This window comes from Stegodyphus dumicola, chromosome X2, assembly GCF_044657685.1.
Source record: "Stegodyphus dumicola isolate Sdum_Otavi_A_Nest chromosome X2, ASM4465768v1".
NCBI classification, from domain to species: domain Eukaryota; kingdom Metazoa; phylum Arthropoda; class Arachnida; order Araneae; family Eresidae; genus Stegodyphus; species Stegodyphus dumicola.
The window spans coordinates 82,955,026-82,972,405 of record NC_140781.1 but is presented as its reverse complement, the minus strand read 5'-3'; the positions used below and the strand labels follow the sequence as shown (position 1 = coordinate 82,972,405).

Here is a 17,380-nt window from a genome sequence, read left to right as displayed (position 1 = left end):
AAAAGTATTAATCTCTGATCTTTGTTCAATACTTTTTTTCATTAATTGTAATGCTAAGTCCTTCAAAAACAGACTTCTGTTTCTGGTTTGTGGATTAGCAGTTGAATGTAATTCAAGCATTTATTACAGCAACATTCAGTGCAGGAAAGAAAATTACCTTTGTCCACCTCCTTGTTATTCTGGCAATTGAATAATTGGCTGACATTTCATCCCCCATATCCACTGCTCCTTTAGTCATATTACATATTAAAACATATAATTCCTGACGTTTTATTTTCTCCAATAGTATCATGTATAGCATGATCGTTAGATAATGTTGAAAGCATAAGAACAGTTTTTCCTTTTTTTAGGAACATCATGGATTAATGTTTTATCTTTTTCGAAACCAAAGCATTGTAGAAAATATTCTTAGCTTCATCTTCAGTTTCCGAAAGGCAATCTTCATCGCTTTCAAATATCTCTAATAAATCTCACATGCGTTGCATCTCCAGTTCATAGGGACTCATTCTTTTTATCATAATGCAGTTAGAAATTTTTAAGAATTTAATGTTAAGTACTTTAAAATCACTTGCGAGTAGAAATACTTACTGTTACACTCTAGAAATAAATTTCTGGACTAAATATTCAGTCAGAAAAGCACTTAAACGGACAGGCGCGTGGGGTGTGTCATACCCCAGTTCCAACAAAATACCGATAAATCTTTTTCTGAAACAAACAGGCAAAGAAAAAGCAGTTCTGTAAGTCAACCACAACTACGAACTCAGCTACTGAAAGCAGCACAGAATTTCAGTTTCACAAGTTAGGAATATTCCACTTTTATGTAGGGTTGGATTATGATACAGCCCACGCGCTTTGCCGCGGGTTAAACTCAACTTACATCTGCTAATTTTGAATATACTGCGCGCTCTACCACAATTTACATACTCTAGCATTGGCAATTCTAGAGGAAAGTAAAGGCTTGACGGGAAAAGATAGTTCAAACTTAAAATACATGTTAGTTAAAATAAATATAAACCCTACAGCTTAACTAAAAAGATATAGCCGAAGCTATTAAAATTAAATGCTACAGGAGTTGGTCCCTTAAAAATAACTAAACGGCGAAGCTATCAAGGGCCTGAAATATGGCCGAGCATAATAATAGCTTAGAGAGAGTGTAGGCAAAAAGAGAACGTGCGCTGTGCAATCTCTTGCTCTCTAACGAAATCAGTGGAACTTCGACTTTAAGTACTGCTCTTCCTTCATTTGTATTTAACCACGATTCCGAAAACACATTCTGGCAGGAAATTGTAAGCTGAAATTAAGAGCGACAGGAAAGTGGCTTTAACTAAAAATAACAAGTTAGGATAAAACTTACACCATGACAAGCAAGATTTACACAGGAACTAGTGTACGAAAATGCGAAGGGTGGCCGCGAGACGATAATGTTCGCAAGAGGAAGAAAGAAAGGATATCGAAAGAGGTGTTAATATGACTTTTATTAAAGAGCGTGGTTAAATCACAGAATATGTTAAAAATTCCTTCCAATCGTCACAAGGCGTGCTTCACAACATAGACGCATGGAATCGCGGGTCCGTTAAAAATGAGCAGATGTGCCACGGACACGTCCCTCCACTTCCAAGATCATGCCGACGAGAAGATTCCAAGATCATGTCTGATGTTGCGGTCGTCTCGTACATTATAAACTTCATGTACCCCCATAAGCAGCAGAAATGCAGGGGATTCAGGTCGGGGGATCAGAGCGGTCATGCATTTTATCTGCCACTGCCAATCCAGCGATCACGGTATGCCCTATGGAGGTATTCTCGCACATTGCTCTTAAAATGGGCAGGCACTCCGACATGCTGAAACAAGATTCGGCGTGTAGCTGCTGGGACACATCTGGTTGCCATCAGATCCGGCAACACTCTTTCCAAAAAATGTCCATAAAGACCTGAGTTAGTAAAGCGTTTCATTCTTCTCCTGCAACGTCCTCGCCTAAAATGATCACACTTCCCACTCTCCCATAAGCCTGCGAACACTGCCTTCTAGCGGTCGCCATTGTCATTTTCGGAGCCAAGTTCCCATGTAAATCTTATCTATTATGGTATGGCAGACCAACATGTAAAGTTTGACAACGACATTTTGAAAAACCCTGATTTGTCAGCGTGATATATGTAGCCTTATATTCCGATACACCACAAGCACATGCCAGCCTACTCGAAAATTTGCAACGGATTTAATTTTTTGTGCACCAGTGGTTGTCATTAATAGCCCGAATTGTTTTATGATCCTAGAACTCCATGCCTGCCATGCACCTGATGAGCTAACATGCACAATTCTATATGCGTATCTCTTAACCTTAACTTGGTTTCATAACATCCACCCTTTAAAGGAGCCATGCTAAAAACAAGTAGTATCCAATTAAACTCAAACTAGTCAAATTTAAGACAATATGGAAGATTAAACTCAAAATCGCTCAGCAACTCTTATTTCTTTCTATAATTTATTGACATCTCATGGGCTAGCTACTCCGAGGTTTTCGTTTTTTCCTGGGTATAATTGCGAATACAAATCAATTATTCTTAGAATATCCTACACAAAGGCATCTAGGCTCACGATAGAGAACATTTGTATGTTATGCTTTAAAAAAAATTATCATAAACCAGCATCCGGTGAAATTCTTATGGCCTTATAACGAATTATCAATTTCTGCTTGATAATTTTCCTTGCCATTAATAGAAGAAATATAATCAGTGATTGGTTAAAATATTTTGCGTCCGTTACAACACTTATGTGCTACTTATGCTATGTAAAGACATAAACAGCAAAGAGAAAAAATAACACCATTTATATGGACGGTTATGGTTAAAATAATGCTGTCCCTCAATATTTAAAAAGGCAAACTGGCGCCCATGGCATTCCTTTCCTTCCCCACAAAAGAATTAGCTTTTATTTTATTATTAATTAGCTACCTGATTTTCGATTTTTAATGTGAATGTACGGTACGATACGATACCATATGATATGATACAATATCACATGACACACTTTCCTTTACTGGTAAACTGCAACAGTAATAAAAATCTTATACTCATTCTACTTCAGTACCAATTGGTCTTTGGAATTACCCATCAGTATGAATATATTTCTTGATTTCCGTGTACTTTTATTCGAGATATTTGAAATAGGTATAATAATTTTTCTCCTGTATTGGATCTGCAGAATTTCTTACTTCATCATCATTAGGAAGTAAGTCCTACATTTACATACTCTATTAATATTTTAATAATAGATAGAACTGAGAAAATACATGTTTCCATAGTGGTTCATAATCATGTAACTGGTTTTTACTTTATTGCGTCTGTTTCAGAAATAATGAAGATTTTTATTAATAATTGCTTTATTCAATCTAAGCATAAAATTAACTAATTTATACTTTAAAATGGTTTTGGTTAAATTATAATAGCTTGAATGCAGTTTTTCTAATTTCATTTTCACAAAAAAAATTTTAAATATTTTTAGTTGGCGCAATTTGTGATTCTCATTCTGAATCACACATAATTTGTACTACAGGAAAGCTTTATTATTCACCCAAATTTTTCTTTTGCAAAACAGATGCATGTTTTAAATTAAATAAAACCTTTAGACTAGGTAAAATATTAAAGTTGAGCATAACATTACTTTTCATTACAATTCGAATACAGACGTCAGTTTCTCCAAAAGAAACGAGTTTCTTATTTAACATTTTCTACGCTAATTTAAAAAAATGAAACGAAACTGATGGACTCTATAAAAGAGACAAACATAACAAGTTAAGCATAGTTAGCATTCAAGTTAATCTTACTAATTGAAAGTTTCTTCACCATTTTAATTAACTTAACAACTACATTAAATAATATTTTGGGTAATTCTAAAACAGTGACCTTCCTTTTGCAACAAAAGTAGAATTTGAGTTGCATAGCTTTAAACTAAGGGTCAGACTGCTTCATAACATTTTAAATCATCAAATAAATTCAGACTGTTATAATATTGTATACCTTTTACCAATCATCTACAAGTTTGCAGAATAATTTAACTTCCTAGCTGAATAACCCAGAAATGTTTATTTATTAGGATCCTTTAAGCAGGATAATTTTAGTAAGCATTAAAACAGAATTTTTATATTAAACTGTTTCTGTTTTCATAATTTTGTAATAATTTTGAAAATTTCATAACCAGAGTAAAATAAAGAAACAAATATTCCTAAATACACACTGTTAGTTATAAGACTTTGAACAGCAGTTTTGAAAAATTAGAATTAATGTCTTAAGAAACAAAAACTATCTTACTCAATATTAGCCTTGACCAATTAGCTTCAGCATAAAAATGATTACTCATTTATGAGTATATATATAGCTAAAACAAACAAAAATCTTAAGCAAGCTTTACAACCAATTTTTAGCTTGCAATATGTGGTTTCTTTCTAAACAAAATCAAAATTAATGTTTTGTTCAAATTTTGAATAGAGTCAAATGATCTTAATTTAAGGCATTTGACTCTATTCAGAAATTTCTTAAATCTATTTAGGCGACTTATCTGGCATTAAGTATTATAAAAATTTAACTTATCGTCTAAATGAAACACAGTAACAAAATTTATGCTATGGAAAATGCAGTTTTTAATGCAGCTGTACTTGTATTCCAGACTTATGGTTTCTGTTTTCTTTTTTAGCTTCTGCAATTTTTCCTACACTTTTTTTGTTGCCCCCTCCCATTCTTTTTAATTTTATATAGATTTATATATCCTTCCAACGCAAATTTTATAATATATTTTTAGAAAGAGAACTATTTGTGGATTCCCAAAATGTCTCAAAATTTTGCACGGCGAGTGGTAAAATCACTGAACACTAGCAGCTGAAGCCAGATTCAGACCTCCATAAGTGGGCTAGCTGCGTTACAGTTTTCTTAGTTTTCCTTACATGTAATATAAATACAAGACAGTTTCTTTCAAACCCCTTTGATGCAGGCACTCTTTTCAGGCATATACCCCTCATGTGTTTTGCCATACTCTAAACAAACCAATCCAATTTTTAGTCCAACAATCATAGAAAACATTCATTTGATTGAAAACATATTTCATTTATGCATATAATTTAATGCGTTTGCTATAAGCCTGTATTGAAAGACTAGCGCTGTTTTCTCAAGTACAAATTCTGTAACATTCTAAGAATTAATTCTTCTTTTTGAAAAATTACCCAATCATCAAAATTTTCTTAACAGTGTGTATAACAACACTTGTTCACAGTTACTTGTTAACTACACTTGTTAGATAAAAACCTAATTATTTTGCTCTTCAATCAGTATACAACTACTGAAACTGTGTTGTATTTTATATGTGTTGGGTACGTGCTCAGTGATGATTACAAGATGTACACAAACATCGTTTATTCTACATTACTCATCTACTATATTATATTACAGTTACGATTAAAGATAATAATAGTTACAGTTACATATATAACATCTCCCTTTTTTATAAAAAATGATAATAGTAGTAAAATTAAACATATTCTTTTAAATAATAAGGTTTCTTAACAGTCCTACCAGATCGAGTGACGTAGTTATGTCCATTTGAAGAATTTGATGATACTATACCTCTTTCACTATTTGGTGACACAACACTTCTGTTAGATTTCGAAGGACTTACAGGCACATCTAAATTTGTAGTGCTCCTACTATTTTCATGTATCTCGGGTTCATCTATAACTTCATTCTCATAGTTGTTTTGTATTGCAAACTCTTCCTGATTAGTTCCTTTAAGAAGGTCTCTTCTGTTCCTTTCTGCAATTCTTCCATCTGTTCTTATAATCCTATATGAACGTGGTCTTTCTGCTTCTTCTATAATTTTCCCTCTTTCATTTAGTTTTTTCCCTTTCTCTTTTATGTAAACATGATATCCTGTTTTCAGTGGTTTTAATGGTCTTGCATTCATATCATAATAACTTTTTTGTGAGGTTTGTCTCTTCAGTAAATGCTGTTTATGGTCTTCATATCGTTTAGCTTGGATGAAATTCTCTTTTATAGGCATCAATCCATTTACTTTTCTTCCAAACATCAATTCAGAAGGTGACTTAATTTCATCTGAAATAGGAGAGTTACGATATTCCAGTAAAACTAAATATGGATCCTTGTTGTCAACTACAGCTTTTTCTAACATTCGCTTGACAGTTTGAATATGTCTTTCAACCATTCCATTAGACTGTGGATATTTTGGACTTGAAGTTCTGGTTTCAAAATTCCATCTTCTTGCAAAATCTTTATATTTCCTGCAATTATATTGTGGACCATTATCCGAATATACTATTTTCAGAATACCATGTCTTGCAAAAACTGATTTCAATTGCTTTATCACTGCTACACTTGACAAATCTTCCAAACGTCCAATTTCAACATATTTGCTAAAATAATCTATAACTATTAGATAATCCCTTCCTTGAAAGTAAAAGAGGTCTGTTCCCAATACTTCCCATGGACCATTAGGTATTTCTTTAGATATCATTGGTTCTTTAGTATTAGCATTTTGTAAACTTAAACATGTTTGACAATTCAGTACCAAATCTTCAATTTCTTTGGACATTCCTGGCCAATATAATATTTCTCTTGCTTTGATCTTGCATTTTACTACTCCTAAATGACCATAATGAATTCTGCTTAACATATCTTTTCGTAAACTTCTTGGTACAACAACACAGGAATTTTTAAATATTAATCCATTTGCTTCTGATAGTTCTTCTCTGAAGTTAAAATATGGTTTTGCCAGTTCTGGAACCATACATTTTTCATCTGGCCATCCAGTTTTAATTAATTTTCTTAAAACTTGTAGTTCTTCATCTTTTCCTGTTTCCAGTTGAAAAACTTCCATTTTACCATTAGACATTGGTATACATTCTACAACTAATCCAACATGAGCTTCTATTTCTCCTTCAAAGAAATCAGATCCTTTATCAGTGAATGATCTTGATAATGCATCCGCTATAAAAAGTTCTTTTCCTGGTTTATATTTTATCTCAAACTGATATGGCTGTAATCTTACACGCATTCTTTGTAGTCTTACAGGACATTTATTTAATGGCTTTTTGAAAATTGATTCCAGTGGTTTATGATCACTTTCCACAGTAATATTTTTTCCAAATATATACTGGTGAAATTTCTCACACGCAAATACAATAGCTAAAGTTTCCTTTTCAATTTGAGCATAATTCTTCTGTGTATCTGTTAATGCCTTAGATGCATATGCCACTGGTAAATTATTCTGCAGTAAGACTGCTCCTAGTCCTTCTTGAGATGCATCTACAGATAAAACTACTGGCATGTTTATATCATAATACTGTAAAATTGGTTTATTTACCAAGACATCTTTTAGTCTTCTAAATGCTTTTTCATGTGTTACATTCCAGTTCCAGATAACTTGTTTTTTCAACAAATCTCTTAAACATGATGTCAATTCTGATACATTAGGTATAAATCTAGAAACATATGTAATCATTCCTAGGAAAGTTTCTAATTCTTTCACATTTTTTGGTGGTTTTATATCTAGAATAGCCTTAATTTTGTCTTCATCTGGTTTTAAACCATCTTTAGAAAATATATGTCCCATATATTTCACTTCATTCAGCCCAAATTTACATTTATTTAAATTAAATTTAACATTCTTTTCTCTGGCTCTGTCCAACAACTTCTTTAATCTTGAATCATGTTCTTTTTTATCTTTACCCCAAACTAATAAGTCATCTATATATATTTGAACTCCTTCTAAATCACTAAAAATTTCAGAAAAACTTCTGTGGAAAACTTCTGGTGATGAACTCAGTCCATATGGCAACCTCAAAAAACAATATCTACCAAACGGAGTGTTAAATGTAGTAAATTCACAACTTGAAACTGACAGTTTAATTTGCCAAAATGCTTTGTTTGCATCTAAAATACTAAAGACCTTCGCATTTGTCATTTGAGATGAAATTTCTTCAAAGGTTGGTATGTGATAATGTTCTCTCAGTATATTTTGGTTAAGGTGCTGAGGATCTAAACACACTCTTTAATTTCCATCCTTTTTCCTTACTACCACTAATGAATTCACGAATTCTGTTGGTTGGTTAACTTTCTTTATAATACCATCTTTTTTCCATTCTTGCTATTCCTTTTTTAATGGATTTAATAAGCTAAGTGGAATTTTCCTACAGGGTTCTATTTTACTAACAGCTCCTGGTTTTAATTTAATATGATATGTATATCCAGTTAAATTCCCAGTTCCTTTAAACAAATCTTGATATCCTTTTAAAAGTTCTGGTAACTTTTCATTAGAATCAGGATTTACTGTACAAATCCTTTGTATTAGGTTTAATTTTTGCAATGTAGGTAAACCTAAAATAGCTGGAACAGTTTTATCACATGCTACGACTTGAAATTCTATTTCATCCTTGTCCCCTTTCGATGTTTCACATAATAATTTACATTTTCCAACTACATCAATTGTAGTACCATTGTAATTATTTAAAGTGACTTTTGATTTAGTCAAACATTTCTCTCTTAAATTTAATTGTTTAAATTTAGGCAATGGTAGCACATTACACTGAGCTCCAGTATCCAACTTAACAAATAAATATTTAGATATGTTTACTTTTAGTTTTTCAAACCATTCGGTTTTATTTTTAGAAAATGGCTTTATATCTTCTACTAACCCTAAAATATATTCATTACCATTATTATGTAACTCATGCTCTAAATTATTCTGTACAACATTAACATTTTTATAAGTGCACATTTTAGAAAAGTGATTTTTCTTTTTACAGTACAAGCAAATCTTATTATAAGCAGGACAGTTGTATAACTTATGAAAAGTTCCACATTTTCTACATGGTTTTGGATTATTGTACTTATTTCCTTGATAGTTTGAAGAAGATTTAGTACTTTGTTGCTTTTGGTTTACATGAAAGTCTTTCTTACAAGGCTGACTTTTTTCCTCTGAAGGTCGAAATTTATTACGTTTGATAGCTTCTATTTTATTTTCTTCAGTTAAAGTTTTCAGCTGAAGTTCTGCTAATTCAGAAGCTTTACACATTTTAATACATTTCTCAAATGTTAACTGATCTTCCCTTAATAATCTATCTTTGAGATTTTTATTTAGAATTCCACTTACTATTCTATCCCTTATTAAACTATCTTTTAATTCTGCAAATCCACAGTTGCTACTTAATTTCTTTAAATCGGTCAAGAAATCATCAAACGATTCACCTACATGTTGTGTTCGACAGAAAAATATATGTCTATCAACACTTTCGTTTGCTTTCGGTATGCAAAAATTTTTGAAAGCTTCAATTACTTTGTCAACATCCTTCTTATCTTCTTCACTTAAATTAAAAGTATTAAATTTTTCAAGTGCTTCTTCACCAATTATATGCAATAAAATAGCTACTTTAATTTCAGGTGATTTAGTAATACCACCAGACGCTAACATATAAATTTGGAATTTCTGTTTCCATTTCTTCCAATTTTCGCTTAAATTTCCTTCGAAACTTAGATTACTTGGTGGCTTTAATCCATCCATATTTAATTTAGGACTTTAAATAGTTTATATATACGTATTTTTAGCCACTTCCAATAATAATAAACAACTCACTTAACAGCGATATAAGTTTCGATTTCACAGTAAACAACTCTTCATGATGTTTTTGTTTAGAACATCTTTACCGAGGCTGCATGGTTCTTCAAAAAAGATTTTCTTTTCTAATCAACGACGAGCTGCGCCATGTGTTGTATTTTATATGTGTTGGGTACCTGCTCAGTGATGATTACAAGATGTACACAAACATCATTTATTCTACATTACTCATCTACTATACTATATTACAGTTACGATTAAAGATAATAATAGATACAGTTACAGTTACATATATAACAGAAACTTCATCTTAAAATTTTAAACTAAATCATTTATTCAATTTTTGTCAGTACCAACACTAAATTACTTTCTCAAATATCCTAGTTTTCAAAGTTATCTTCGTAAGGACATGTGGTTGCAGTGACACATTAAGTTATATTCAAATGATATACATCATAAAATACTATAAAGGAATGCCAGATCAATTATATATATAACATGAAGAAACTATACAGGAAGGCCAAATCAATGATCTTTGCAATCAAATGAAATAGTACAAAATTATTTAATGAAAGATAATAGAGAGGCAACCCCTGTTTAAGGTGGTTATGTTAAAGATGATGTTGATGGCTCAACCAAACTTATGTTGAATTCAAGACCAGTCAAAACACACAGAAATAAAGAGTAACCCATTAACCTGCAGAAAATACTATTAACAATCTGTACTTTCAAACACTTGAATTTGCACTAAATAAACTCAAGTTCTTTTTGTTAGTAAATTAAATGAGTAAAAAAAACATTGATTTCATTTATATTACATGAGTATCTCAATAGCAATAAATGTGAAGCAGAAGATTCATGGCTGTACACCTAGTTTACTTTTATTGCTGAATAATTTACTTTTAATGAAAGATTTAACACTATTCTTATATTCCAGATTACATACAATTAAATAAATTACTCTTATGAATAAAAACAACTTCTTAATAGCATAAAATCTGCTGTTATTGCCGTAATGTTGTCTTTTCCATTTCGCATTTTTAACAGAAAGTTTTGTTTTACATGATTAATTTGTGATCCTAATTTCTACACTGATGGCTGAGTGAATCCCTAAGCCAATTTATCATGAAGTGATTAAACAGACATGTGTATATATACATACATATCTAAATAAAAGAGTAAAGTTAAATTAAATTTAAATAATTCTCTTGTGCACAGCTGCAAGGAATGAAATTTGAACTCTATTTGTATAAAGCTAATTTAAATGAAAATTTTAAATTATGAAATTTTAATTGCATACAAATAAAAAGATAAATTATTGATAAATTTACAATATCATTTAAATTCTGAGAGCATATGTAAATTAAGTGCCAGTATATAAAATCAGGGATAAATATATAATATTCCAAAAAATTATTCCCCCCCCCCCCAATTTTTTTAAATTTGTTAAGACTAAATTAATTTACATAAGTGAATAATTGTTGAGCAGGCAGGGACAGATCTTATCAAGGGGAAGTTGCCTCCAAACCTAACTCTTCAATTATTCAATTCCTGTTTCATCATCCATATAGGCATGGGTATAGTAATATTCAAAAATCAAAAGTAAAACTAAATGTAGTGAATTACTTAAAAAAGAAATTTAAATTCAAGGAATTTTGACAAATTTAGTAAGCAGATTTAGTTTTTTATTATTATTATTATTATTATTATTTGTATTTTAATAGATTGTATATAGTTTATTTTTCGTTTACATGCATTAGTAGTGACGAGGAAGTTTCCAATAGGCAGAGGTTTCTAAATTACTTTGGTTTTCAAATTTAATGATGCACAGTAATGGATTAGAAATCAGAAAAAAACCTGTCAATTGGTTGCATCTTGCACCAAAAAAAGCTCTTACAGTAATCAGTGCAAAGAATAAGCCTGAACATGTGGCTAACATAGAACCAGAATATCTCTACCTTATTTTGCCTTCTAAAATGACTTGAAGACAGTAAAAAGTGCTTTTCTGAAAATATAAAGGCAAACCATAATTGTTTGGCAAATAGTTTTAAATTGAAACTGGTCTTACTGTAAGTACATGAACAATTTTGATGCCCATTAGAGAATGAAAAGGTGTAGTCGCGAAGTTCATGGATGTTCTCTTTCTTAAAGGAATGCATATCAAACGTGCATGCATTTTACCAAATTGTATCATATCAGAAATGACTGGACAAATCAAAGATATTGCAAAGATATATACTCTGGAGCAAAGAAACAAGAATTAATTTATTTGGAATAAATGGGAAACAAATTCCTTGCCAACCTGAAGGCCAGGCATAGAATTCAAAATACACAACGAAAATTGTTAAAATTAGAGACGGCAGTCTTATGTTGTAGAACTATTTTTCTTGGTATGGTGTGGAACCATGTTTCTTGTATAGATGGTATCACAACCAAAGATGTGGATGTCTTGAAGAACACACTTTCCATGGGCAGAGAAATTATTTCACTAAAATTGCTTCATTAACAAGATAATATCTCAAGCATTCAGCAAAACAGACATGCTGGTTTAAATAAAATAGATTTTTCTGCCATAGCCTTCTCACTCATTAAACCTACATCCAACTGGGAATTAATGGTATGAATTAAAGACTGAAAAAAAAAAAAATATTCCCATCAAATCAGAAGGAACCTAGGGAACTATGCACGATGCATCATGTTCAGTTCTTGCAAAATAATGTAAACCATTAGTGAACCCCACAGCAAACAATACTCCTGTCCTTGCAACTAGATATTAATGCTTCAGTGGGTGCAAAATTAAGTAATTTTTTCTTCCCAAATACATGCAATATCTCTCAGTTGTAAATTTGTAATGTTACTTGAGCCTGTTAACGACTATCAAAGATTTTTTTTTTTTTTTTTTTTTTTTTTTTTGTTAATAAAAGACACCCCTTTACTTTCAGTAAATATGTGCAGCTATTCTTTTCTCTTTTTTTTTTTTTTTTTTTTTTTTTTTTTTTTCCAGTGCATACCGAGGATAGTTCAAAGAAAATTATTATGCAGGAAAACATTCTAATAGCTGGGGATACTTACATAATTAATAACTTGTGTTGCTAGGATCTAAAAATTACATGTTCCATAATGATTTACTAGGCCAAGTGATTAAGGCAAAGCACACAAGGACTGTTTATCTTAGTAGAGAAGGATGCTTTTGTGGAAAATCTTTAAAGGGAACTGTTTCATATTCACAATATGCACTGGAAACACAGTGAAAATTCCCATGCAGCTAGCACATTCGCCAGGATATAGCCCCAGCTGAAATTACTGTTTAGTGATCTTAGCACTTGGCTGCTACTAGGTTCACAATAAGTATGAATTTTAAAAAGTTAAATTATTCTTAAATGAGGAAAAGAAAATAAACGGTGTTTGTTTATGTCAAAGTCAAAAGTCAGTCTTTAATCAGTCAAAAGTCTTTAATCCGGACTCGTCGGGACTTCGGCGATTCCGGATTAGAGATTTTTCCGGATTATAGATCATGAGTTTAAATCTGCTAAGATGGCATGCAGAAATTATAAAATTAAAAATATGACACCGTAATTTATGAAATAAAGAGGAATTATGATCAAAATTTAGGAAAAAAAAAGTTTATATTTATTTGTTTACTTTATTAAACATTTCTTTCAACGTGCGCATGCGTAAAGCATACATTACGCATAGTCAAAATTAGAATATTGCAACCAGAAAACTATTTGGTGTGTATTCGTGATATTTATAATGACGAGGAATTTGATTTAAATCATATCAAAGACAGGTTACATCGAGATGAAATACTACATTTAGTAAGGAATTATAAGCCAAATAAAATAAAAACATCTGCCCTGAAGATAAGGATAGTGCTGACAGATCAACTTACAGTTCATTGCGCGCCATGTCGTCCCTCCCCCCACAGCAGCGTGATATTGATAAACATATTTTGGAATGATTAGAGAATCAAAGGATATACCTTTATCCATTTTTTGCAGCAATTCCACTTTTTGTATGATGGACATCGAAACATGCTTTCGCTTTGTAGATCCTTTGTTAGCCCCAGAATCGGAAATTCTTTTTGACTTAATCAAAAGTTCAAGCTTACTTTTATAAAATTGCTCTAACAGTCTGCAAAAAATAATAAGCTGGATCCAATTAGAAGATTAAGGAACAACGCAATCTGCAACATTAACTGAAATAGATAATCAGATAATTTTAGCTTAGCTTATACTGTCCATTATACATTAAACGCGCATGCGTAAACGTATTATGCGTATGCGTAGACGCATATGCGCTTGCGTAAAGGTATTATGCGCATGCGTTGACGCATGCGCAGAAAGTTTGTAGCTATGAGGTACGGATTATAGATCATTTCATACGAGGGCTATCCAGAAAGTAGATTACGTTTTGGAATAAAAAAATAAACAAAGTATAGGAAACAAATTTTATTATATACAGATGAAAGCCACACTCAAATACTACTTTTCTACATAGTCACCATACAAATTAAGGCATTTATCGTAGCGATGTACAAGCTTGGAAATTCCTTCGTCGAAAAATTCGGCCGCCTGCGCCTTCAACCACTTCGTTACCTCTTCTTGCCTTCCATCTTGCACAAAACTTGTGGTAACCAAGCTTTTCGCTGATGATTTCGTGCAACAAACTTCGCGAAATTTGTGGAAAACTCAAAGAAAGTTCCGTTATTGTGAAATTTCGATTTTCACGGACTTTAGCATCGACTTTTTCGAGAAGTTCGGCGGTCACTATGCTGGGTCTCCCACTTCGATCTTCGTCGTGAACATTGGTTCGGCCATTTTGAAATCTTATGACCCACTGACGCACTCCACCTTCAGTGATAATGTTGTCCCCATACACTTCACGAAGCTGCCGATAGATTTCTATCGGTTTACAGTTTTTTGCAGTCAGAAACCTTATTACTGAGCGCACCTCGCAGCTCGCGGGATTTTCAATTAACGCAGACATTTCAAACCGTCACAGTATCTGAACGGAGCACAGCACGAACCTCTCACTAGCACGGCTAGATGCAGACTGAGCTGCGCAACGCTCTGACCCCAAGATGGCCGCGCTAGCCCCGCCCCTAGCGGACACAGACGGAAACGTAATCTACTTCCTGGATGGCCCTCGTATTATGGACATCCGGATTAAAGACTTTTGACTGTAGTCTATTTCTCTTGCAAGAACAGAAATTAGATTTTACCATTTATGAGCTTGTACAACCATCAAACATGTATTTTATTACAATCCTTTATGCTTAATATATTATTTCATATTTTTCTTAAACATTCTTTGATTAGCATGCACTATATTACTAAATATAAAAAAAAATTACATAAATTTTATTCCTTTCTTATATTAGCTCAAAAGATTTTCCAGTCTGGGATTAAATAAAATATGATAAGCCACTTTGGCAAATAAATGCAACTGAGGATGCTAACTTGTGGTTTGGCTCTCTGTATTAAACCCATGACGGCAGAGTATTAAACCCTTATCACATTACGATATTTGTTGCCGGAACAAAACGTTTGCAGCAACAGTTCTGAGAAACGGCCTTTGGTGAAATAGGGTTACCATCTTCACTTGGTAAACAGGCTGAAAGCCAAACAAGAATCAGTTATCGCTCAGATTGGTGAAAGTCACGTTTGCTTCTTCGTGTTGTTTTGTATCGCTCACACTCTTTTCGATTTAAACTTTATTGTTAGTAATGGAAGATAATAGACAGATGATTGCTATCAAGTATCTCCTGTTAATCACTTTGATCTCCACTCTGGCACTTCAAGTAACAGATAAAGACACTTCTGGTTATAGCAATCCATTACATCAGTAATAGCCAAATTCTGTATACACTAAGAATAGTTTAAAACGTGTGCTGGATAATATATTTATTTGACATTAGTTATGTTTATTTTCTGTTGTCTGCATTCCATTGATGGCTCACTGGAAAATTTGTGACCTGGTGAAAGCATTTTCTTGACTAACTTTATGGCTCATAATTACTGTTCTGTCCATTCAAACAAACAAACAGACAAAAAAAAAAAAAAAAAAAAAGAAGAGACCTTCTATGAGAAAAATCTATATGGCTGATATTTACATCCTCACAGCCAGGAGATACTATTCAGCAAAATGAAGATCAAATAAAGCATGTGAATACATGAGCAATCAAACATGTGCGAGTTGTTTACTGTCCCATAGAACACTCGGTAATATACCTAAAACACATTAATTATACCAACTCTAGAAATCAGGTGTACATCATGAGTTTGTATTATGTGATTACGGCAAAGCCTCGAGGGATATCTGCCTAACAGGAGGGATCTCTTTGTAGAAGATTTTTTAAAACTGGCTCGTGTATCAGTTACAAATGGGGTAAACCAAGAAAACGCCTATGTAGCGAGCCTGTTCGCGGCATTCTAACCTGAGACAGAACTACCAGTGTTCAACGACGCTTCGGCCACTAATAGGCCCGTGCACTTAATTGGAAAGTACAATTCATTATGTAATCAGACATGAAGGTGATAATCAGTTGTGCACTGTTTTAAGTAATCAAATGTTATAAATACACAGCTGTTACATCTTATTTTATTTATTAGTCATGTTTATGTTACGTAGATCATACGTATGATATCATTATGAATTAGCCCAATAACAAAACGTGTACACTCTTTAGTACTCAAATGCTCAGCAATTATTTTTCAACTGATTATTACATATCCATAATAATTTGCAAAGAACTGATGACTACAGTTGCTGCCAATTACATGATCGTTATATGAATTAAAAGTAACTTTAAATAAACTTTTTGGCAATGTTCATTTTTGTATTCATACATACATTTCTAATAAGTCTATCTTTCTATCTGTATGTAAATATATGACTTATTAGATACACATGATTTAGAAGTTGTTAATATATATTTATTAGTATTAATGTAATGAATAAGATTTATATTAATGAATGTATATACAAATGTTTTTCATCATGCATAATAATAAATCCATAAATTTCCAATGTTTCAATATGTAGCATTTACAATAAAAGTATAGTTTCTAATGTATTTATAATCCAAAAAGTATTTGATTAATAACATGAAAATAATAGAAAAATTTAATGAGTATTCTCATTATTACATAAGCTATGCTTCACTGATTATGCAATTAACAATTTAAAAGAAAAGTAATTAGGAGAAAAGCCGCGCATATACAAATGGATTTTAAAAAATTATTAAACTTAAATTTAAGAAATAAAACGCTATTATATAACAGTGATAATACACGATCAGCATGAAATACACCATATTTGGCGAACTGTTGGCGACGAACAATTTGTAAACAAATCCGAACTGCAAGAACTAGTAAAATACTGTCAATTCTGAAATTTCCACGATTATATATTTAATGAATATATAAACATTTTAAAAATGACTCAGGCAGTTATATTACAACAAAACAGCAATAATTAAATAGGCCTCTATTTCCACTGTAATTGACTTCACAGTGAGAGCCATCGCCATATCGAAAGTTACCTGTGATCCTTCAGAAGCAGATCTTTCATCTGATTGGTTGAACGTTCGAGGAACACGTTTCCAGTCGGAACATTTTCGGAAAAGTTTTAAAATGTTGCTCGCAGCCGGGACATGTTCCTCCTAGCTAGACGAAACATTTCTCGGAAGCCTCCAGCTTAAAGCAATGCTACTAGAATCTCGTTTCTAAGAATTGTTCCACATAGCCACGCATGTTCCTAG

The 17,380-nt window shown here is 32.2% G+C and overlaps 2 long non-coding RNA genes across 8 annotated transcripts in view; one reads left to right on the top strand and one right to left on the bottom strand.

Moving 5' to 3' along the window:
• Positions 1-17,380, bottom strand: part of LOC146992797 (uncharacterized) — a 170,910-nt gene that overhangs the window by 86,542 nt on the left and 66,988 nt on the right. The gene's annotated exons all lie outside the window — the stretch shown is intronic.
• Positions 2,914-17,380, top strand: part of LOC146992798 (uncharacterized) — a 39,667-nt gene continuing 25,200 nt past the window's right edge. The window contains exon 1 of one of the 2 annotated variants that reach the window (XR_015039081.1): positions 2,914-3,228. This is a non-coding gene — a long non-coding RNA (uncharacterized LOC146992798). The remainder of the gene's footprint in view (positions 3,229-17,380) is intronic. The other variant, XR_015039080.1, reaches the window with a different exon arrangement.